Source organism: Hippopotamus amphibius, chromosome 1 (genome assembly GCF_030028045.1).
Source record: "Hippopotamus amphibius kiboko isolate mHipAmp2 chromosome 1, mHipAmp2.hap2, whole genome shotgun sequence".
In the NCBI taxonomy this organism is placed as follows: Eukaryota; Metazoa; Chordata; class Mammalia; order Artiodactyla; family Hippopotamidae; genus Hippopotamus; species Hippopotamus amphibius.
In genome coordinates this window covers 185,170,059-185,194,467 of record NC_080186.1, presented here as the reverse complement: position 1 = coordinate 185,194,467, position 24,409 = coordinate 185,170,059, and the positions used below count along the sequence as shown (strand labels likewise).

General features: G+C 36.6%; 1 protein-coding gene across 2 annotated transcripts in view; it reads left to right on the top strand.

The window, feature by feature from the left end:
* The window catches only part of LOC130854543 (uncharacterized), a 245,939-nt gene that overhangs the window by 29,639 nt on the left and 191,891 nt on the right, over window positions 1-24,409 (top strand). The window contains exon 2 of one of the 2 annotated variants that reach the window (XM_057737481.1): window positions 19,031-19,055. The exons of the other annotated variant lie outside the window; for it this stretch is intronic. The gene's annotated coding sequence lies outside the window, so the exon portion shown is untranslated. Of the gene's footprint in view, window positions 1-19,030; window positions 19,056-24,409 lie in introns of those variants that run through there. 2 annotated transcript variants of the gene reach the window in all.

Genomic DNA, 24,409 nt, shown 5'->3' with positions numbered 1-24,409 from the left:
ACTCACTAATATGCTTAAGTCTAGAAATTGCTGTTTCACTAATGGGTGAAAATTGAATGGCTTATCTCTTTTCTCAGAAAGTATTAGTGATTTCCTGTGGGAGGAAAGAAGTGGGAGAAAACCCTTCCTACACTCTTCCACAGTTTCCTGTTTTATTTTCTGTGTCCTAAAGAGAGATGCATCCTGTTCTCCTTTCCCAGTTTATCGCTTCCTCTCTTATACTCAGTCCCTGCACACTCACAGGGACTGATTCTCACTTCTCCTGTTTTCATTGTGCATTTCATTTATTTCTATAATCTTTCCAAATGACTCAAAAAAGTGGATGTATTTGTATTCTTAGAGGTGTCATCTCACTTGTGTTTTTAAATTATAACACCAAATGGAATTTTAATCAACCTTCCTAGGTCAGTTAAATAAAAAGTTTTGGTACAAACCAAGAGTTATAGTTACTGGTATTTATGGAGTTTTCAATAATGGGGAAAAGATTATGGTTGTAAATGATAATTCTTCGTCATGTAGGTTAGAGAGCAGAATGATCTAAAGGCTCTCTCCTGTCAGTTTTATCCAAGACATGAAGAGATCAATCCAATGTGTATATTCTTCAGATTCTCAAGAGTCTTCGCTCAAGGGAGGGCCCGAGCTCATTATGCGTGTGTACTGTCAGTCCTTGGTAACATGGTGGATATCCTGGACTCTTGTATTGACATTTTGGAGCCTTTTCTTTTCTTTTCTTTTCTTTTCTTTTCTTTTCTTTTCTTTTCTTTTCTTTTCTTTTCTTTTCTTTCTTTTCTTTTCTTTTTAAAAGCAGGTTAGGCATATGCTAGAGTTAGTGGCTATGTTAGGCTATATAGTTTGAGAGGAGAATCGGTAGGATTTGGAAAGGTCTTTTAATGAAAGCCTTAGGGAAGTATCTGCTTATTTTTTGGAATAGAGATTAAATGAGTTAGCCAAAAGGTAATTAAAAATATAGGCATTTGTTCCTATATATTCCATTATATTCCTTAATATAAATAAATAATATTTGTTTATTATGTGAGGGCCGAGGGCTGAAAGGAAAATATTTACAGGCATGTTGATTGATCTGGGAATGAATTGGAAAGCATTCCTAAGGATAGACTGTTTTTGATAAATGGTAACCATCCTCAAGATGGTAAAAACACAAGGAAGATAGGAGACATCTTTCCTTTTTATAGGACCAATCAGTATTGCTGTGTAGCAACCAATTAAGCCTTTCAAAGAGAGAGTTCAAAAGCGATATACAAATACATTTCCAAAAAGAAAGGGACAATCTGTTTAAAAGCAAGAGCTTTTAATGTCTTTGCTGGTTAGCAGGTCACAGATGTATCCCAAAGTCAACTAAATTATTAGTTAATGTTGCTATCTGTGTAAAATGGCTTAACCTGGTTAAGAACCACCCCCTCAGAGACATGAGGAAAAGGTCCTAAATAATGACTCAGAGAGGCTTTTGAAAAGTAGGCAAAACTAATGTAATCCATCAGAAATTTGTAAACAATTTATTGGACTCAAGGTGTATCTACTGTTTCTTCTCTTCAGATGAGCTAAGGACCCACAATGTTGCTTGGTCTGTGAGAAGAATTTATTGGAACTCTAACATGTGAAACTAGTCTCAACATTCAAGTAAAAAGATGCCTTAGGCAAATGAAAGGTGCAGAGAAAAATGAGACTGGAGATTACATAGCTAGAGCTCTGGAAACCACCAGGAAGACTAAGTGAGTGCAGATTAGTTCAGGGCAGCCCGAGAGTCAAGGAAAGAGCTTTGGAGTCGAAAGGCAGAAGCTATTCCTGATCCAAGGGCTCAGAGAAGGATTACAATCCCAGACTTGGAAACGTAAGATTCTAAGTGTGATGCAAGTTCTGTAAATGACGGACTGAAACCTGGGCAATCTGAATATTTGAAGGATAGGTGCAGGGAGTCCCACAGAATAAGAGAAATTACACTGATTTTTGGCAAAAATGGGTGACCATGCAGCAGAAACCTGACAATGAAAGAAAAAAGCCAACATATTGGATTTAATGTCCGTGCAGTCTATATGTGTGTCTAGTAGGACTGTGAATCAGGAGGTGGGTCCGGCATCCAGTCTCACCATAACTGGGATGCAACTATATCCCGTGCTTAGTTAAGGAGAAAAGGGAACTCTCCAGCACTGTTGGTGGGACTGTAAGTTGGTACAGCCACTATGGAAAACAATTTGGAGGTTCCTTAAAAAACTACAAATAGAACTACCATATGATCCAGTCATCCCACTCCTGGGCATATACCCAAAGAAAACCATAATCCCAAAAGAAACTTGTACCATAATGTTTATTGCAGCACTCTTTACAATAGCCAGGACATGGAAGCAACCGAAATGCCCATCAACAAATGAATGGATACAGAAGATGTGGCATATATATACAATGGAATATTACTCAGCTCTAAAAAGGGATGAGATGGAGCTATATGTAATGAGGTGGATAGAACTACAATCTGTCATACAGAGTGAAGTAAGTCAGAAAGAGAAGGACAAATATTGTATGCTAACTCACATATACGGAATCTAAAAATGGTACTGATGAACTCAGTGACAAGAACAAGGAAGCAGATACAGAGAATGGACTGGAGAACTCGAGGTATGGGAGGGGGCGGGGGGTGAAGGGGAAACTGAGAAGAAGCGAGAGAGTAGCACAGACATATATATACTACCAACTGTAAAATAGTCAGTGGGAAGTTGTTGTATAACAAAGGGAGTCCAACTCGAGGATGGAAGATGCCTTAGAGGACTGGGGCGGGGAGGGTGGGGGGGACTCGAGGGGGGGCATCAAGGAATGGAGGGAATACGGGGATATATGTATAAAAACAGTTGATTAAAAAAAAAAAGTCTTCTACGTGACTTTACCACAATAAAAAAGCATTTAAAAAAAAAAAAAAAAGAAGGAAGCCCAGGAAGGGGGGGGGGGGTGGGGGCGGGCATGGAAATGGCAGCCCTCATTCCCTTCGTGCTTCTCTGGAGCATGGGAGCATGGCCACTTTGTTAGCATTCCTGAAACTGGAATTTTGTCAGGATTCTATTTGTTAAATCTTGTCAGTTTTTACCTGCAGAGAAAAACTGTTGCAAGGAAAAAAATGTTACTTGCTTGTTTCAGAGGCAGGCAGTATAGGAGAACTGGGGTGGGAGAGGGGGTCTGTCCTGGCCTTCAGGGAGAATCAGGGGACAGAGGTGTCTATGGCAGTGATTCTCAATGTGGGAGTGAGGTACTTTGCCCCCAGAAGAACACTTGGCATTATCTGGAGCCATTTCTGATTGTTAGGACTGTAGAAGAGCATGCGACTGACATCTATCAGGGAGAGGCCAGAGAGGCTACTAAACACCCTACAGTGCGCAGGGACCCCCACCCCCACCCCCAGCACAAATGATTGGATTCAGCATGACAGAGGTGCAGACGTTAAGAAGCCGTGATCTAGAAGCAAGCAGATGATTTAGCTGAAAACAGGGAGAAGAGTGAACCTTACCACGAGGCCTGGTGCAGAAAAGGAGTGAACTGAGACCAGTAGGAGGGAAACTGCTAGAAAGCAAAGAGTGTCCCCAGGGTGGGTGGGGGGTAGGATAGAATGGAGTGGGGAGTATTTGGAGGCATGTCCTTCATTCCTTAACAAAAGTAATCTGGAGGAGAAGCCGATATGTGTTACTTTAGAGAGGGAGTTAATTTTTTCCCGGTTCCTTTTCTGGGGGGACTCTGTGGTCAGGACACTGCTTGCTTAATTTATGCTCACTTTTTACTGCCTTCAGAGCCAGAAGGAGGAGATAAGATCTACCATCTCTTTTAGGTCTCGTCTGTCTTGAGAAGAATCTTGGCTTAACCTTGCTCCTTCCTTAAGCTCTCATTTGGTTCTCTATTTCCTTTAATGGCCACTGAGTTGGTTAATGCTTAGTGCCTCTGTTTTCTTCTCACACACTGTCTGTGCTTCCTGCTGTTCCACTGAGTCTGTGCAGTAAAAGCTCATCAGTGCCTTCCACTTTGCTCTTCCAGCAACACTTAATAGTCCTTATTCTGCTTGACTCTCTCTTTCTGCTGACACTGTTGTCCACACAGTTTTTTTTTTTCTTGAAATTCTTTGCTTTCTTTAGTTATGTATGCCCTTCTGGCTCCTCTTTTTCATCCCTAAATCCTTCTCTAGTTCAGTGCCTACTCCTGGTCTTCATAGCTATGTCCTCTGTCCTACTTTCTTTAATATATTTTGCTAGTGATGTTGCCTCTTCACACTCCTCCATCAACTCACTGTGGATAATTCTTTTATCTTAAATGACCAGTCCAGTATTCTCTCTTAAGGTACAGACATGTAGTGCCAACCTACTGGACAGTGCATCTCATTTCCATGCCGTGTTTGAGTACAAAACTGATCATATTCTTTTTTATCAGCAAGGAGGTTACATGATGCCTTTAATATGCTCACAGAGCAAAACTCCTCTGTCCTATCCCTGATTTGCTTCTTTGGTGCCTAGCTTTCTCTATAGCTCCTGAGTCAGCTTTGCTTCAAGACTGGATTTTTGCTCCAGTGAGAAGATTCATTTTACTTTTCCCCAGTAAGTGAGCACCCATACTTGCTCTGTTACTTACCTACCAAGGTTCTAGTCTAGTGACCCTGAACCTGCTTCGTTTCACCCATACAAATATATTATAGATGAAATTTCGACTTTAATAAGCTTAGATGTGCTGAGCTCCCACTAATGTGCCAAGCTCACGATTCTCTTCCCTTCCACTTAAATCTTGCTATTGTATCTCTTCTACTTAATATTGGTATTTAGGCAAGAGTCTCTAATTCCTTGGGTCAGAGAGTGGAACCTCTAGAAATTTCTGGCTCTGAGAGAGAAGCCAGTGCGCAAAAATTGGCAAGGGGGTAGGGAAGGCTTTTGGAACTTTTCAAATCGCATGATGCTGGCAGCTGCCACACATAAGCTTGGCCCTGGCACACATAATGCCTCTTCTGTTTAAGTCCTCCTGCTTCACATGGCAACTACCACCCTACAGAGAGCTTGTCAGTAAGAGTGAAGGAAAAGGATATGGGATGGAAAGAAGTAGAAGGAAATTAAACCAACTTCAAGTGTTTCCTTTTTCTAGCTATCAGGCAAATAATTTAATAAGCCTGATGTGCTTTACGTTAAATACAGTTTTGAAAATTTGTGTAAATGAATTTCTGCAAATAAAGTGCTATTTCAAACATACTATTTAAAATTTGCTCTGGTAAATTCCACTGGGTTACAAAGAGTGCATAAAAAATAATTATGCTTTCATTTAATAGATGCTGTACTCTTTTTTAATATCAAGTTTGTTTGCATTTATTCCACATTTGATTTCATAGTCACAGGTGCAGAAACATAATTTCTGTTCTGCCACTGGTCAATAGCTATATTAAAACTGCTTGCCTGAAGCTGGCTCAAAGAGAAGTAAAAAATCTGATCTTTCTTCTGCTTGCTTTTCTCCGTGTTGAAAGCCAGGATGAGAAATTTATGCTAAAGTGTATTCTGTAGACCAAATCAGGCATACTATACCAAATCCTTAGCAGATTTTCACTTCTCTTTGTGCTGTTACATTTTATTCTTTGATGCCAACCAGCTTTGTCTTTGCTCCTCAGGGGGAAAAATTATTAGAGGTTTTTTCCTTTTCTTTCCTTTCCTTTTCTTGTCTTGTAAGTAAGGGAAATTATTGAGGGTAATGAGAAAGATGTGGTATCCTACTTAGGCTACACTAGGTAGGCATTTACCTCAATGCTTGATTAATTCACGAAGGAGGATATGAGCAGTCAGAAATTCACTTAATTCAGAAAGATGTATAATTTCTGTTTTTCCTAGCATTTTAACTATATTTCCTGAAACATTACTTGTGGGAGAAAAATCAAGCTAGACTTATTAGTCAACAGCATTGGGTATTCTTTAGTGTTGGCAGAAAAGGAAAGAAATCAGGAAAGGTATCTAAAACACCCCATAATTCGGTTTAATTGAAATTTTTACTTTTTAGAACTTCAGGTTAGATCCTGTTGTTTCTGTGGGTTGATACTTGGCAGAAAAAACCCCACCACGTTTCATCCAACAATGCAAAAATTAGAGGGTTTTTGGTTTGATTTGTTTGTTTTCTATTTCTGTGGCATCCCGCTGTTAGAGATAACATTTTATCCATCTTGAAAAGTGCTATTTATAAGGCAGGTGAAATTCTATTACTGCCAGTTTATAGAAGCATGAATTTCATAATGGCAAAAGCAAAGCTGAATACAGCCAGCAGGTAGCCCTGTTTTCTCATTGTTTCATCTTGCAGAAAATGTCACCAAAGTATAATTTTGATATTTTGCTTAGAAATTATATGGTGTGCCTAGGTAAAGTCCACAGAGCACAACATGAAGGCTTGGAACAAATCACTAGAGTCCGAGGAACAAGTGAAAAGGAAATTCCAGGTTGCAATCTAAATCATCAGGATTCATTTATCCCTTTATTTTTATTAATATACTAGCAAATTTTTATTAATGTGACACTAGCAAATCTTTAGTTGCAAAATAGAGAAATAAGTTATTTTCATGTAGGATTTTTTTTCTAATGTAAAAAATTCAACCCTCAGTTTATGAACTGTCTTCCTTAGGTCTACATGAAAACATCCATGGGTAATTATTTGCTAAGTTCTGGCAGATTTCCACATTTCTCTCCCACATAGTCCATTCTCCTTATGGAACCCCAAATAATCTTTAAAAAATTTAAATCAGATCATATCATTTTGCTTAAAAATCCTTCAGTGGATTTTGGTCCTATTTAGCTTCTAATAAGATCCATACTCTATACCATGACCTACACCAGCTTTCTCATTTATTTTGGTCTTGGGACCCCTTTATACTCTTAAATATTATTTAGGATCCTCAAAAGACTTTGTTTATGTGAATTATGGCTATTTAGATTTATTATATTAGAAATTAAAACAGAAAATTTAAAAATTGAAAGATTAATTCATTTAAAAACAGCAATAATACATAGTACATATCACATTTTTAATGAAAATAACTATTTTTCAAAATAAATCGAAAAGGATGGCATTTCTTTACATTTTTGCAAATTTCTTTGATGTTTGGCTTAACAGCAGATAGGTGGATTCTCATATCTACTTTTTCATTTAATTTGTTATAGTAGCACATATCCTTTGCTCAGGTCCACTTCACTTTGGTCTCCACAGAGAGATCTTTTTCCACCCACCAATGCAGTCACCCTGTATCCCATTACTTTGTTTGACTTTCCCCATAGCATTTAAAATTGTGCAAAATTGTATTATCTATATCTGTGTTTATTATCCATGTCTACCTGCTCATTAGTAAGCTGCGCTTAGGCAAGGACCTTGGTTGTGTTATAACTCATTGTGTAATAGTTTTCTATTGTTGCTTAACAAATTACCCCCACATTTAGCAGCTTAAAACAGCAACATGTACTATCTTACAGTTTTTGTGGGTCAGTATTTATCCAGGTGTGGTATAGCTGGGTGCCTCTGGCTGAAGCTCTCTCTTGAGATTGGGTCAAAGGGTTTGCTCTCAAGGTCACTGGTGTGGTTGTTGGCAGGCCTAGATGATATACTTCTAGGCTGATTCACGGGGGCCAGGGCTGCCTCCCTGAATGGCAAGCTGGCTTTCCCTAGGGGGACTCTTGGGGAGGGGGAGGGGGGAGAGAGAGAGAGAGAATTTGAATGAACCTAAGACAGAAGCTACAGTATTTTCATAATCTAATTTTGGTAGTGGCATCCAATCACTTTTGCCATTTTTAGTCATTAGAAGGAAGTCACTGGATCTAGTGACTCAAGGGGAGGGGATTACACAGGATGAATAACAGGGAGTAGAGATTACTGGGGGTAAGAGGCTGCCTACCATCAACTGTATCCTCAGGGTCTAGCATTATGTCTGGCACATAGTAGGTGCTCAGTAAATACTTGCTGAATGAGTATAGTGCCCATAGAGTACTCAGTCATATACTTGTTGCCAGAAACTTTAGCCTTGTTTTCTGAGCAGAAGGGGAATTATTTGCCTTAGAAGCCTTTTTAAAAATCCATTTTATTATTCATGGCTCCTCTAGTATGTTGTATTATTTTGGTAGTTGATATAGGCCTCCATACGAGGGAAAATATTAATTTCTTGTATGGAATAAGAAGACTTGCTGGTGTCTTCTGGGGCTTAAACTGAGAAATTGGGTGAGTACATTAGTTTGGAGGCTGTGATGTATTCCTGCAGGGGAAATAGTACTTCCTGTCCAATAATATATGTTTCTTCTTATGTAAAATTTTATCATCTAGAGAGATTGTGCTCTTGTGGGGCCTTTGTTCTCTCTTGGTATCTTCATTTGGCTTCTCTAGGGTAAAGGAAACATTAAGCTGTCTTGTTGGCCATATTTGTTCTAAGATGCAGTAATTCCAAATTCATTAGTGTTATCCATGAACAATTGTAATCATTTTCTAAATAAATGTAATATGCTTAATTAATTTATTTACTAAATAGAACTGCCTTAGAGTATCTCCATGTATCCCTACACTATAGTACTATTTTATTTAGATCTTTTGAAGGAAATTATAAGTAGTCTTCACTTTCAGTCACGGTATAATACTTCGTTTTTACACTTGTTTCCAGGGCTGTGTACATTGGTTACACGTTGGTATGAATCAGTCTTAAAAACTGTTTTCATGACACTCAGCTGAGATCACGACAACAGGGGTAATTTCAACTGAGGGTGAGAATGGAGGAAGAGATACTCTCCCCACAAAGATTCTGTGGCAAAATACGTGTAAAACAAATGCCTGACATATATACTCAGTGTTCGTATTTGTAGCTTTCTTTCCTTAGCTGAAATTTGGCAGAACATCCCATTTTCAGGTTGGAGCGTTCTCTTTTTGTGGACACATAAAAGATTTTAATTCAGTCTCTATTTGCAACCCAATAAGAGCTATCCTTAAAACAAAGAAGATGATCAGATTTGGCTGTCATTCTATTAGCTACTTACAGTCTCCATGTATTAAAAATTTCCCTGGGGAGTTATAAGTATGACAAAATCCAGAAAATATCCGATCATTGAGCATGTGTGGTCAGCTCCACAGTTAACGTTGTCATCAAACACCAAGATTTCTCATAAATTGTAAAAGTGGCTTTTTGTTTTGTTTTGTTTTCCAAGAACTTTTATTGAGATACAATTGACATACAATAAACTGCATATATTTAAAGTGTACAATTTGATATATATTTTTTATTAGTAATGTATATATGGCAATCCCAATCTCCCAATGCATCCCACCCCAAGCCCTCCCCCACACCCCGCTTTCCCCCGGAAGTGTTTTGAACAAAGTCCCTGATTGCTGTGAAAGGAGAGGAAGTCCTAGATAGGGAGAGTTATTAATATATGGATAAGTTACTGAGGGCATTTGTAGAGTTTTCAGGCTGTCTCAAATACTGTTTCAGCTCAATGAATCTATGATTCCCATGAAACAATATTTTCCAGAAGTATTATGGGTAATTGGTTAGCCTTTATGCTGTTTTTCAAAAAATTTAAATTATTTTGAATATACAAAGATTATAATCGACATATATTTACTCACCACACACTGAGATTTAAAAGATGTCCATATTTTGCAATATTTTTTTTTTTGTGGACGCTTTTTCTTTTTAACTGGGTTTTACTTTTATAGCTAAAACTCCAGGTTTATCTCTTCTCCTTCCATTTCACTGTATTGAAATCATTCCATTTCCATTCATGTTTTTATTCTTTATTATACATGTGTATATCCATAAAGAATGCATGGTTTTGCTTTGTGTTTATTAAAAAGTTTTACATGAATGGTTTCATATTATATATGTTGGACTTGCTTTTATGCTCGTCTGCCATCTCCATGATAGTATGTCCTGGGTAACCTGTTGGGCCCAAGACAAGGAAAGGCACTGGACCTGGAATCTAGAATGGACTAGGAATCAACCCAGAGCTTTGTGTCAAGCCTGGCCATGCCAGGCCTTTACCTGAAGCCCAACTGACCTGCAGATAAGTGAGCAGGCAATAAGTGCCATTGTTGTTTATCACTGAAATTTTTTGGTTGTTTGCTGTGCAGCAAAAACTGACTGACATATATTTTTATTATGTATTAGGTATATCAGCATGCAATTTTTCTGTATTGTTCCATGTGGTTAAGTAATTCATCCATTCTTATTCATTTTTTATGAAAGAGATTTAAATTTCTTATTTGATGTATTTTTCATAATGTCTCTGGAAACAATTGTCTTTATTTCATGGTGTTTTATTTCTGTAAACCAAAAATATTTCTTCCAAAAAGAAGGTGTTTAATGCTAGGCACATTGTGATTCCTTCCACCAATGGATCCATGCAAATGAAATATAGGACAGTTATGGGTTAGGAACTGAGGATTGGCTTGTATAATTCCTTAATTATATACTTAAAGATCTCAAGTGTTGTTAGTTCATGACATAGTTTATTTGGTATAAGAACTGGAATAGCAAAGAGAATTTTTTTTTATTGAGATACAGTTAACATACAATAAACTGCATATATTTAGAGCTTACAATTTGGTATCCCAATCTCCCAATTCATTCCCCACCAAGCAAAGAGAAATTTAAAACTATATTGTAAAATTACTAGTATGGTTAGAAAAGCCATTCACTCTAATGTGTGGTTGGTGTATCTTTGCAGAGAAAAAAGCATCTAGGGGAATTTCACTAATAAAAATATGTTTTTCACCACAAATGACAGTGCTTCTGAAATGGTAGGAAGGCATTTCAAATATTGAGTTTCCTTCTCAGCATGGGTAACTGATGCTGCCTAGGAGGCTTACAGGATTGAAATTATGTTTGTTGTAATCATGCAGTTATTTTACACTTGAAACAAGAGATACGTAAAACCTACCATTCAGACCAAGGTATGTGAAAGCCATAGGTGGTAATGAAAAATGGGCTGAAATGAGATTAGCCCCTTTCGGATTTCCGTACTACAATTTATGGGAATAATAGAAACTAAGTACAGTGAACCACAAGTCTTCTAGGAGGCATGCTTTAGGAAGTCTCTCTGAAGGGACCATTCAGTCCTGTAAATTCTTAGCCGTAAATCATAACTTCTCAGAAAGCTTTAGGTTGGAAATGGATGAAGCCAGTCCTGGTCATTTTTACTTTTTTGCACTCGTTGAGGGGGAGAATGAGAATTGGCTAGATGACTGTCATTGTTTCAGCGTGTAAACTCTTGAACTAAAAACAACAGCTATCACTTATTGACTGCTTACTATGGTCCAGAAACTGTTTGTTTGTTTGTTTGTTTGTTTGTTTTTTAAACATAACCGTCATCCTCAAAAGAGCAAGGTAGGGATTGATTGGGCCCTTTGCAGGTAGTGAAACTGAGGCACATAGAGGTAAAATGACTGACCCGAGGTCTATTGCTGGTAAGTGAAGGAGGCTAGATTGAACTCACATCTGTCTTGCTCTCTGTGCTCTTAACTTTACACCCATACCCCCTCTTAGTGGACCACATGAACCGAGTGGCTGTTATATGTGGACGGTTATGTAATATTGTAAAATGTACAGAGGAAAGCAATTCTATTTTTAGGCCTTTTTCCTTATTTGAGAAAAGTTATGGGATGCCACTGTCTACACCTTTGAATTGTAGTGAATATATCTCTCCCTTACAGCTAGCAGTGTAGAAATATGCAAATACATCTTGTCTGAGATGAAAGAAGCCTTGAGTTTGTTTAAATGACTGTTTATAACTTTAAGAAGGTGACTCAGAAATAGGTTTGCTAAAGGGGATTCTTGACTTCATATGTTGACTATAGCAGAACTGTTTGTTGCCTGGCCCCAAACTTTTTTTCCATCATCTCCTCCCATTTTTTTCAGGTGTGAGGTAGAGAAAATGATCTGAGGCAAAGTAGGCCCATCCTCTGGCTTAGAAGTGGCCATGAGACCTGGTTTTGGCCAGGGTACATGTGCTGGGGACTCCTGGGAGAGATTTCTTCTCCAGTGAGAGAAAGCTACCCCTCCCCATGCTTTTTGTCTTTGAAAGTGAGGTAGAAGTATGATATTTGGAGCTTCTGTATTCACTTTGAGACCATGAAGAACAAGCGAATTATAGAGATGCAGCTTAAAATCATCAGATTATTAACATTGAGCAAGAGCTGAAAGTGTAAGCCTCTGATTGAGTTGGGTCTTGAAGGTAATTTATTTTACCATCCTTGTTGTTGGTAAAAACCATACTTTACCTCAACTCTTCTGTTCACTAGATGTTCATGAAAAAGTTCTAGCTTGTATTAATTCAAATATCAAATTTTGTGATCTACATAATATTGACATATGTTTACTATAAACTTTTGCCCAATAACCCAACTAAATACTTTATTAGTGATCAGGTCACCAGATTCTTATCTTAGTGGTCTTTCCAGTTACTGTACAATTTTAAGTCATAATTAGTAATGACAAGTCATTTTAATGTGAATTTTCCCATAGAGCCAGGAGCCTGATATTCTCTTAAAATGTAGACCTTTAGTTGAATTTTATATTTGGTTATGTTCAGAATTGCCAACTACATTTTCAAATAGTCTTGATATTGCAAGAGCAAATTTCAAAATTCTCTGTTGAAAAACCTCTCAGGCCTGTTTGGCACCCTCTGCCTTTTTAGGAACCACCCCTTTATCTTTGCTTGGTGAAGCCCAGGCAGCAGTCAATACTTATGAAACAAAGTTAAGCAGAAATAAACCTAAAGTCAGTTTATGGAAGGTGTGGCTGTATTAGTGGAATGACGCACATGTGAGAGAGAGAGAGCGAGAGAGAGAGAGAGAGAGAGAGAGGGAGGGAGGGAGGGAAACAAGAGGCAAGAGTCACTGTATCGTAGATCACATCCATTAAAAGAAGAGTCCAAGACAGGTTTAAGTATATGTAAGATGATGAGCAAGTGCCTTTCAGGACAAATCTGTAAGGGAGGGAGTAAAGGAAGCAGGATAAAGAAGGCAGAGAAGTTGATCAATGATACAGTCTTGGGTAAAGTCTAGCCTTAGCCTGATTCACAAAGGGTTCTGAGGCATTAAATGGCCCAACCTGGAGCTGTCCTGCCTTGAGGCAAGAGGACCAGACTCTGTACCCCATATTGAGCAGTCATTGGCCATCCCCTGGGGTGGACGTAGTGGGGTGGTTATGGTGATATACTTTTCAAGGCATCTCCTGCTGAGGCAGTGCTCTGGAGGAAATCCTGGGTATAAACTGTTAGCAGTAGCTATTTCAGGAGCTGGGAGCTGGGTGTATTAATCTGTAAAAGGTACTTAAGAGAGGCTCCTACAACACCTACTGCAGTTTACTTTTGTGTGGGAACTTGAAGTTCGAGGAAAGAGTTCAATTCAATTCAAAGCAAATTTATTGAATTCCTACTACCTGCAAAGCAATATACTAGGGCAAAGGGGGTTACAGTGTGAATGATCTGTTGTCTTCAAGAAGTGCACTGTATAAGAAATAACTAAACATATGAGCATTATAGCTATTCCTGCGATTTTTCTCCAGTATCAGGCTTTCAGTTATAAATTCCTATGAAGATAGTCACCTTCTATACTGTAGTATCCCTATAAAGATAGTCAAGTGAATTTGAAAATGTCTACTCTAAAATTATAAATTCTCTCTCAATTATTTTTAAAAATTATAGCCTACTGTTAATACAGAAAATTGAGTTGACTCTTCAGAAGTTTAGACTGTTTCCACTCATGTGAGAAGAACAAAGTTACATACTTTTAGAAGTGGAGGTTTGGCATTTTTATAGTTCATTTCTTTTTGGTTTTGTTCCGTTGAGTGAGAAGAAGTGATTGGCTTTTATGTGTTACTCAGAGAAATCTGTTATACTTTATTCTCTTTATTGTATACACAGAAAATGTTTCTGCTGTGGCCACTGCATCAAATATCTTGATGGTTCTATAGATGACCTTTCTTAAATTGAAAAAATTGATTAGTGGTTTTCTGGGAGCGTTCTGTCTGGTCATCTAAACTTGAGCTGAAAAGGTATGGTGTATATACAAGGAATTTTTCTACCAATGTTGTTATTGTAGAAAATTTAGTATTTATTCTGTAACATGAGGTGATAAGAAAGTGTTGTGTTCCTTTCATTTTCCCAGGTCATTTTCTCCAAGTTCCCATCCTGATGGACTGCCAAGAAATTAAATCTCAATCATTACTAAGGCTCTTTCCCTGCCACCTTGATCACCCCAAGGTTTTAAGAGTTCTTTAGAGTTCAGAACACTATATTCCTTGGTCTTTAGTCTTTTTTTATTTTTATTTTTATTTTATATTGGAGTATAGTTGATTTACAATGTTGTGTTAGTTTCAGGTGTATATATTCAGTTATACATATACATATATCCATTGTTTTTCAGATTCTTTTCTTATATAGATTATTACAGGATACTGAGTAGGATTCCCTGTGCTACGCCGTAGGTCCTTGTTAATTATCTATTTTATATATAGTCGTGTGTATATGTTAACCCCAAACTCCTAATTTATCCCTCCCCCACCCCCATGTTTCCCCTTTGGAAACCAGAAGCTTGCTTTTGAAGTCTGTGAGTCTGTTTCTATTTTGTAAATAAGTTCATTTGTATCTTTTTTTTTTTTTTTTAGATTACACACATAAGTGACATCATATGATATTTGACTTTGTCTGGCTTACTTCATTTAGAATGATAATCTCTAGGTCCATCCACGTTGTTGCAAGGGGCATTGTTTCATTCTTTTTTGTGTTCCTCAGTCTTTAGTCTTGACTGCTCATGTCCTAAGTGACATAATAGAAGTGTCACTTCTGTGCCAAGACTGGGCATAAGATCTTTCCCTAAGGTTCCCGTGGATGTGATTCTTAGTACTCTGTGCTCATCGCTCTTCCGCAGGTTACATTTAAGAGCCAACAGAAAGCTACTCACCTTTTGGAAAGAGGGTGTGTGGATACATCTGTGTTGAGATGAGCTGTGGTCCCCCCAACTCTTAAAGAGAAGCTCTTCTGCTTCCTCCTCTCCTTACCTCAAAGCCCTCAACTATCTCCTCTTTTTCTTTGGAAGCCCAGTTACTCCTTTTACCAGTTTAAGTTTTTGAATATAAAATCCAGGAGAAAGTGTTATATTCTGGGTGCCCAAAAGCTTCTGTTTTATATTTGGACACAAAAACATTTGAGGCAAGGCAAGGGAACACATTAGCTTAGAAAACCTCCTCGGGATGGAGAGGGGAAAAAACCTATGAATGGTAGAATAAAAAACACATATTGATATTTTGATAAATTATTCAGCCTCATTAATATTATTATTATTTGTTTTATTTAAGACCTTATTATTTTCAGAGCAATTTTAGGTTTAAAATAAAATTGAAAGGTAAAAAGATTTCCCATATACCCCCTTATCCCACACATAGATAGCTTCCACCATTATCAATATCATTCACTAAAATGGTACATTTTTTACCAAGTGTAAACCTACATTGACCCACCATAATCAGCCTAAGTCAATAGTTTACCTTCGGGTTCACTCTTGGTGTTATACATTCTGTGAGTTTGGCAAATGTATAATGACATATATTCATAATTATAATATCATATAGAGTGTTTTCATTGCCCTAAAAAATCCTCTGTGATTTACCTATTCACCCCTCAACACCACCACCAACAAATCTTGTTACTATCTCCATAGTTTTCTTTTTCTAGAATGTCATATAGTTGGAATCATACTGTATATTGCCTTCTCATATTGGCTTTATTCACTTAGTAATATGTATTTAACTTTCCTCTGTGTCTTTTCATGGCTGGATAGCACTTTTCCTTTTAATGCCGAATAATATCCCATTGTCTGAATGTACCCCAGTTTATTTATCCGTTCATCTAGTAAAGGGCATTTTGGTTGCTTCACGTTTTGGTTGATACAAGTTTTAGTAATTATGAATAAAGCTGCTATAAACATCCATGTGCAGGTTTTTGTGTGGACGTTAAGTTTTCAGTTCCTTTGGTTAGATATTAAGGAGCACAGTTGCTGGATTGAGTGGTAAGAGTATGTTTAGTTTTGTAAGAAACAGCCAAACTGTCTTCCAAAGTGGCTGTACTATTTTGCCCTCCCTTCAGCAATGAACAAGAGTTCCTGTTGCTCCACATTCTCGCCAGCATCAGGTGTTGTTAGTGTTCCAGAGCTTGACCATTCTAATAGATACGTAGTTGAATCTCACTGTGTGTTTTTTTTTTTTAATGTATTTTATTGGCTGTGTTGTGTCTTTTTTGCTGTGTGCGACTTATCTTTTAGTTGCGGTGAGTGGGGGCTACTCTTCGTTGTGGTGCGTGGGCTCCTCATTGCGGTGGCTTCTCTTGTTGTGGAGCACAAGCTCTAGGCGTGTGGGCTTCAGTAGTTTCAGCACACGGGCTCAATAGTTGTGGCTCATGGGCTCTAAAGCGCAGGCTGAATAGTTGTGGCTCACGGGCTTAGTTGCTCCGCGGCATGTGGGATCTTCCTGGTGCAGGGATCGAACCCGTGTCCCCTGCATTGGCAGGTGGATTCTTAACCACTGTGCCATCTAGGAAGCCTCTCTCACTGTTGTTTTAATTTGCACTTCCCTGATGACATATGATGTGGAGCACTTTTTCATATGCTTATTTGCCATCTGTATATCTTCTTTGGTGAGGTGCCTGTTAAGGTCTTTGACCATTTTTTAATAAAGTTGCTTGTTTTCTTATCTCATATTATTTTTCTTCCTCTTGAAAGAATAAAAAACAAAAGTCATATTGATGTTTGGTGTTTAATTGTTGGTATTTATTCTTTCAAAATATGTTAGGAATCAAAGATTTGTTTCAGTCAACCTGCCCTAACCAGAAGAAAGTTCTTATTTATGTAACTTCTTTTCCAAAGAAAGTTAGAGAAGTTGAGCCAATAAATCAATTCAAGATAGAAATAAGGAGATAAGAGGAAACTTTCTCTTGATGATGTGCAGCCTTGTGGAAACAGGACTAGTCAGAAGCAGACCTATAATGCATGCTGGGAGGGGACCCTCTCTCCATCCTATTTAGGTAATTTCTTTAACTTTCCATTGACATATGTATGCAGAAAGGGACATAACATGGGAAACCCAAGAGAGAATTTACCTTTGAAAGGAATTTAAGGACATTATGAGACAACCATTTAAAGAAAAATCAGATGACTTCTAAAATTTCTGTGAAGTCTGTAGGAGGTGACTATTACCTAAATAATCACAAATGGATAAGGTATGCAGAGTTAAATTTGTTCTTTAGTTCTAGGTGTTTCTGACATACCGTGTTACTGCTTCATTGCCAGGTTAGAGAACTAGACAAATCTGAATCTTATTAATTTTCTCTTGATTCCTAATGTCCTTTTTTGCAGAGAGGCATAAAAATCTTTGGGTAAATATTGAAATCTAATCACAACATAGAGATTGTTTGCATATATCTAAAAGAAAAATATTACCATACAGCTAGATAATGAGAATTCCTTATCACGTAATTTCTAATTTTCCCTGTAAGCGCCTTAAAGAACGTACATTATTAAGAGAATGAATTCTGGCTACTCATTTTGTGTTCAGTGCCTATTAGGCTTTCCTAGTAGATGTGATTTCAGTTTTTCTTACAGAATAAAACAGCTACTCTACTTATCACAAAGCAGTGTGTTTATATTCCAAGATTTGTGATTTGATAACTTTACTAGTCTAGTACCATTCTGTTGTTGCTAACTAGTTGCATTACATGGTTATAATATTTTATAGTGTAAAACTAGAACTGGGACTTTAAGATAGTCTCTAATTCAGTGGTTTCCTTAAAATTCCCTGTGGTGCCTTTAAAAATATTCAGATGTTTATATGCAAATATTCATATATTGAATCACAATCTCCAAGAACCCACTAATCTTGTCCCTCATTACTCTTTCAGAGATGATACAACCTAAATCATCGTATAAACCACATAGTAAATTGATGTGTGGGGATACTGTAGCTTTATTTCTCATTTAATCAGACTTTAAATATATGAGCAGATAATTGTAAAATGAGAAAATGGCCTCAAAATACAGTTTCGTTTTAAAGGTTTTCTACTTCATAACCTCTTTGTATTCAAAACAGAAGATCTTAAAAGTATTATGAATATTATGAAATCTTTCATGACTAATTGGAATAGAAAATGCTGTTGTCCTCAGAGTCTCTTAATCTGCCATCAAACACTGTGGAATAAAATATGGACCTACCCTTTTGTTTACGATGTTTAGTGGATGTTTTTGTAATGTTTAGCATTTTTTTCATCATTTATACTGACATTTCTATCAAGAGTTTTTTTTTTTTTCTTTTTAACTTTCTTTGACTAAGAATTTGGTAAAATAAAGCGCAGGATGAAGATAAAGATATTGCTGGTGTCTATTTTTAGAGGAGAAGGGCTTCTTTCACAGCAAAATAATCTTAAACTTTAAAAATTAAAGATTTTATAATATGGACAAATTGTTAACCATGACATTAATTTTTTTCCCTTAAAGTGAGTAATCAAGTCAGAAAAGAGTTACTTTGTTTAGTTTTCCGTATTTGAATTCTATGCATGTAATCATTCTATGTACTTCTGTAGCTTCCTTCTACTGTTCAGTGATAGGTTTTTGAGATTCTTCTTTATTTATACTTAGTATGTAGCTCACTCATTTCCACTGCCATGGACATGGCAGAGTGTAAATATTCAAGTTTTTCATCCATCCTACTGTTAGTGGATATTTGAATTATGTCAAAATAATGTGTTGTTATAAACACTATTGCAGTGAATATTTCAAAAAATATTTATTGATGTATAAATACCATAAAGTTCACTCATTTAGAGTGTACATGCAGGTCAATGGTTTTTTATTATATTTATAAAGTTTTGAAAGTGTCATCAAAATCTAATTTTAGAACATTTCATCGTGCCAAAAAGAAATGCTGTACCCACTAATAGTCACTCCCCACCCCCACCTCACCTCTTCCCTCAGTCCCTGGAAATCACTAATCTACTTTCTGTTTCTATAGATTTGCCTGTTCTGGACATTTCATGTACGCAGAATCATATGGTATGTGGTCTTTTGTGTCTGATTCTGTTCATTTAACACTTTGTTTTCAACATTCATCCTTATTGTGTCAGTACTTCAACCTGTTTTTATTGCCAAATAGTAGTCCGTTGTATGGATAGACCATCTTTTGTCTTTTCATCAGTTGATTGGCATTTGGGTTTCCACTACTTGTGTACAAGTTTTTGTGGGGACATACTTTTTCATAAGTTTCATATGTAGATACCTAGGAGTGAAATTACTGGTTTATGTGGTAACTCTATGTATCATATTTTGAGGTACTGCCAAGCTATTTTGAGAGTGTTGGTATCATTTTACATTCCCATTAGCAATGTGAGAGTTCCACTTTCTCCACCTCCTTGCCAACGCTTATGATTGTATGTCTTTTTGATAATGGTCATCCTAATGGTGTGAGCTAGTATCTCATTGTGTTATTGATTTGCATTTCCCTAATGACTAATGATGGTGAGCATCTTTCCGTGTGCTTGTTGATCATTTATTATCTTCTTTGGAGAAAGAAGGCATATTCAAACCCTTTTCTCATTTTAAAATTTGACATTTGCTTTTTATTGTTGAGTTGCAAGAATTCTTTATATATGTTGTATATATGTTCTGGAAACAAATTCCTTATCAGGTATATAATTTGAAGACGCTTTCTCCCATTCTGTGGGTTGTCATTTCATTTTCTTGATGGTGTCCTTTGAAGCATAAACATTTTAAATTTTAGTACAGAAAAACATTTTAAATTTTAATATGTGACACTAAAAGCATTGCTTATGCTCTTAGTGTCACATATAAGAAACCAAAGATTTTTTAATTCACAGTCCCCAAAACTAGTTCAGAGTCCCAAAGGCTTATGCCGAGGTTTTCTTCTAAAAACTTTTTAGTTTTAACTTTCACATTGAATCTGTGATCAATTTTTGAGTTAATTTTTGTATGTGGTGTGAGATAGGGTCCAACTTCATCTTTTGCATGTAGATGTTTGGTTGTCCCAGCATCATTTGTTGAAAAACCCCATTGAATTGTCTTGGTACCTTTGTTGAAACCAATTGATGTAAAGGTTTATTTCTAGACTTTCAGTTCTATTCCACTGACCTAATGTGTATTCTTGTTCCAGTACCACACATTTTAATTACTGTAGCTTTGAAATCAGGATGTCTGCCCTTTATCTTTTACATTAAATATGATAACCCTTATTTGATTTCAAAAGTTTTACATTTCAGTATTATAAAATTATAAAATATAATAAAGAAAAAATGAATAATACTTATAATACTACCAACCAGGATTAGTACTTTACATTCTTTTGGTCTCTTTTTAAGCAACATTATAAATTTAATTTTCAGTTGACCCACATGCAGTGTGATAAACAGTGACCATATTTTTCTTCTGAGACAGTCTTCATGAAGTTCTGTAATATTTACACTTTTATATCTTATTAAGTTAGATATATTTGAACCATATAAATGGCAATTAATTACAAAGTGAGTTTTCTGTTTGCAGCTTATTTTTATGGTCTTCAGTTCTGTAAGGGGAGACAGTTTGCTTTCTTATATAATGCAGAGTTTTTATTGAGCTCAAGTAAGATTACTTTGCATTATATGGTTATTTTTACTTTTATATGACTCTTCTATACCATTACACAATTTCTGTTATAATCATAATCAAAGCTGTTAGCCCCTTAAAAGAGTTTTATAAAGATTGTCAAAATCAGTGGTTACTCAGTTAAACAACAAAGATAATCAGAAAAATTATAAAAATAAGCAGATTCAAATACAAATATCAACATACTACTATATTTCCCCAAAGAGAAGTCTTTTCCAGGAAAAGTGAAGATACAGTCTTTTGTTTCTGTGTGATCCCTGACTCTAGGCTATGAAGTTTTAATGCTTATGTGAGACCTCTGCCTCCTCAGGTCTTTGAGAAAGTCCGTTTGAAATAATTCCTTTGTGGGGGGTGGCAGGGGTGATCCTCCACCAGGAGTTGCGGCAACAAAGGTACAGTAGCCCTGATGATGTGAAATCAACTGTACTGACAGATTGGTGAGGTGTGGGAAAAGTATGCTTGTAAAATATACTCTAAATTAATACAATAAAGATCCAAATTCCTTGTACATAGAGAAAAAAGTGACTCAAAATTATCTCTGATAGAATGCTAAAACCAGGAGTCATTCTTTCTTTCTCATATATCAGATTTATCAGAGTCTGTGGACCTTCAAATATGTGATAAATCTGTCTACTTTTTTCCATCTTGAAGCTCTACGCTAAGCCTAGCTGTATAATCTCAACACTGCATGTCTTCTGGCATCTGCTCTTGCGTACTTAATCCATTCTCTATACAGCGTACAGACGCTTTAGAAATGTAAATTGGGTCATGCTATTTCCCCATTAAAAACCCTTCTATGTTTTCTTGTTGCACTTTTATAAAAATCCTCAGATCAATAAAGAAGTGGCAGACATGTTCAGTGAAGAAATATGTGTACTAAGAAAAATGCTGTTATATTTATTTTCATTCTTAAGAGTATGTGAATAATATAACTTGAAATATACTAATGGTTTAAATGATGTTTCTGAAAATTCTTCTAATACAATAAAGTAAAATTTCTTATCATTACTTCTTTGTAGTGTGGGATGTTTTGCAGTCTGCATAAAGGAAAGTGGAAATACAGAGGGAATAATATTGAGAAAGCTTAGTAATAAATTGCCATCATGTACATGTAATATTCTGCTCTGTTTCTAATAACCTCTAAGCCAAAATTTTCTAATGGAGTGAAATAACTGTCAGAGGCAAAATTAATACTTTAAAAGTACACACTAATGTTCTGTGAAATTAGAAATTGACCTTTTTTTGCTTTCTTTTTTTCTTTTGAAGAATAAATACAGTGGGTTTAGATATTTGGAGTATATATAACATTTGAGATACAAATCTCTTGATGCTCTCTGCTGAAAAATAGTAAGTGTATTGTTATATGTCTTCTTTATTGATACTAAATTAAAACTATAAATAAAAACTTGTTTCTATAAAATATGGTTAATATTCACTTAAGACAATTTTTGTTTTAATTAGCAGCATATGTTGCTCAAATTACAACTTGAATAGAAATGAAACATTTTAAAACTAAACGCTGGGCTTCCTAGGTGGCGCAGTGGTTGAGAATACGCCTGCCAACGCAGGGGACGCAGGTTCGATCCCTGCTCCAGGAAGATCCAACATGCCGCGGAGCAACTAAGCCCGTGCGCCACAACTATTCAGCCTGTGCTTTAGAGCCCGTGAGCCACAACTATTGAGCCCATGTACTGCAACTACTGAAGCCCATGTGCCTAGAGCCCATGCTCCGCAACTAAAAAGAAAGCCCATGTACAGCAAGAAAAAACACCCAACACAGCCAATTAAATAAATAAATAAATTTATAAAAAAACCAAAAAACTAAACACTAAGCAATTAAAAAGTTAACACTATTTCCTCCATAATACTTATCCTTAAAATTCATACTAACTTGGAGTGAGTATGCATATGAGATCTACTGTATGATAAAATTTTTTTCCACAGGGAACAAATTGTTGACTATAAATCAAGCTGCTATACAAATACAAGCTCTATGAAGTAGCTCTGAAAACATTTTAGGTTTTAAGTTTTTTTCCTTTTTTCTCTAGTTTTATTGAGAAATAATTAACGTCACTATGTAAGTTGAATGCATATAGATGATGATTTGATTTACATATGTTGTGAAATGATTTTGTGTAAGTTCTTTTCTAGATTGTTTAATTGTTCTTACTGTGTTCAAAACATTTGGCAAGTTGTTGTTCTAACTGGGGTTGCTTGAAAGAAAAGGTGGATGTTCCACATAAAACAGTACAGAGGTTTCTAACTAATTCCGTGGAATCTATCTGCAGATTGTTGGATTGGCACATATTCAGATATTTGCTACTTTTCAGTTTCTGTCACTATAGTCTCTTCCATATTTGCTGTCATGGAGGCAGTATAGTATAGTATATAATTAAGGCATTGGGCTCTGATGCCTGCAGGGCTCAAATCCTAGCTCCACCAGTTACTAGTAATGTGACCTTGAACAAAATATTAACTTTTCTGGACACAATTTTTTTTATTGGTAAGCTGGAGGTTAAAAAACAAGTTCTCATGGGTCTCATGAGAAGATAAAGTGAGACCTTACATGGAAAGCACTTAGAGCTGTTTCCATTGGGCAATAAAGCACAGCTCTCAGAGGGTTTTTGCCTACACTTTCTCATTTTCTCTACTCACAGGTGATCTTAGTTTTGGGAAAATGTAAGGAAATACATTCTCCCCCAGATTATGGAGATGGGGACTGAGATCTGATTGACTCTTAGCAACAATGGCTTGTACAATCTCATGAAGTGAGGAGAGGTTAAAGGAAAAATGGAAGTGATGTGTTGCAGTGCTGGGAATAGTCAACCCAGAGAAGGAATACATGGACCACTGAGGAGCAGCCTTTAGGGAAGCATCATCATTGTGAGCCTGACATTTCCCCTACTCTGGTTCTTATCTGGTTCACCTTCTGCCTTGATTTAAGAGGCTCTACACTTTCATTCTGCAGTTGACCCTTGCAGAACGTGGGGATTAGGGGCACGGAGACCCCGACCCCAGTCAAAAATCCATGTATAACTTTACAGTCATTCTTTTGTATCTACAGTTCCACATCTGCAGATTCAACCACTGGACCCTGTAGTACTATAGTATTTACTATTAAAAAAAATCTGTGTATGAGTGGACCTGTGCAGTTCAAACCCATTTTGTTAAAGGTCAGCTTTGCTGTTGTTGTTTGTTTTTGGTTTTTTCTTACTGCTGAAAGTTTACATGTTAGCTGGTAATTTGGGGTTTTATAATTGTGAAGTTGTAGGTTCCCTTAATCAGAATTCTTTTGTGAATGGTCATAATGGGAATCAGATCTTCTTTGTGATATAGCATGTTCTGCAATAGTGCTTCTATGTTGTTGTCATTTCCCTTACACTGTAAGCATTGACTATCAATCCAGAGAGAGATGCTCTGGGTAGATAGCATGAGATGATTACTTAGCAAGAAACTTAAGGAAAAGTGTGTCACTGTAGAATATTTGGATATTTAACCACTTTATAAAAATGCCACATAGTTTAAAAATTTACAAATATTTCCAAGTGCCTCAACTAGGCCACAGCAGGAGGGAGATAGTGAGATTCAGACCAGTGAACAAGATCAACCCGACAGTGCTCACAAAGCACTTTATTAAAAGCATAAACTACACATCCCATTGTATTATCAGTATTTTCACATCTCTTTCCCTAAGATTTAGGGCTCCTTGTAGGAAGCTATATAATCTTATTTGAGT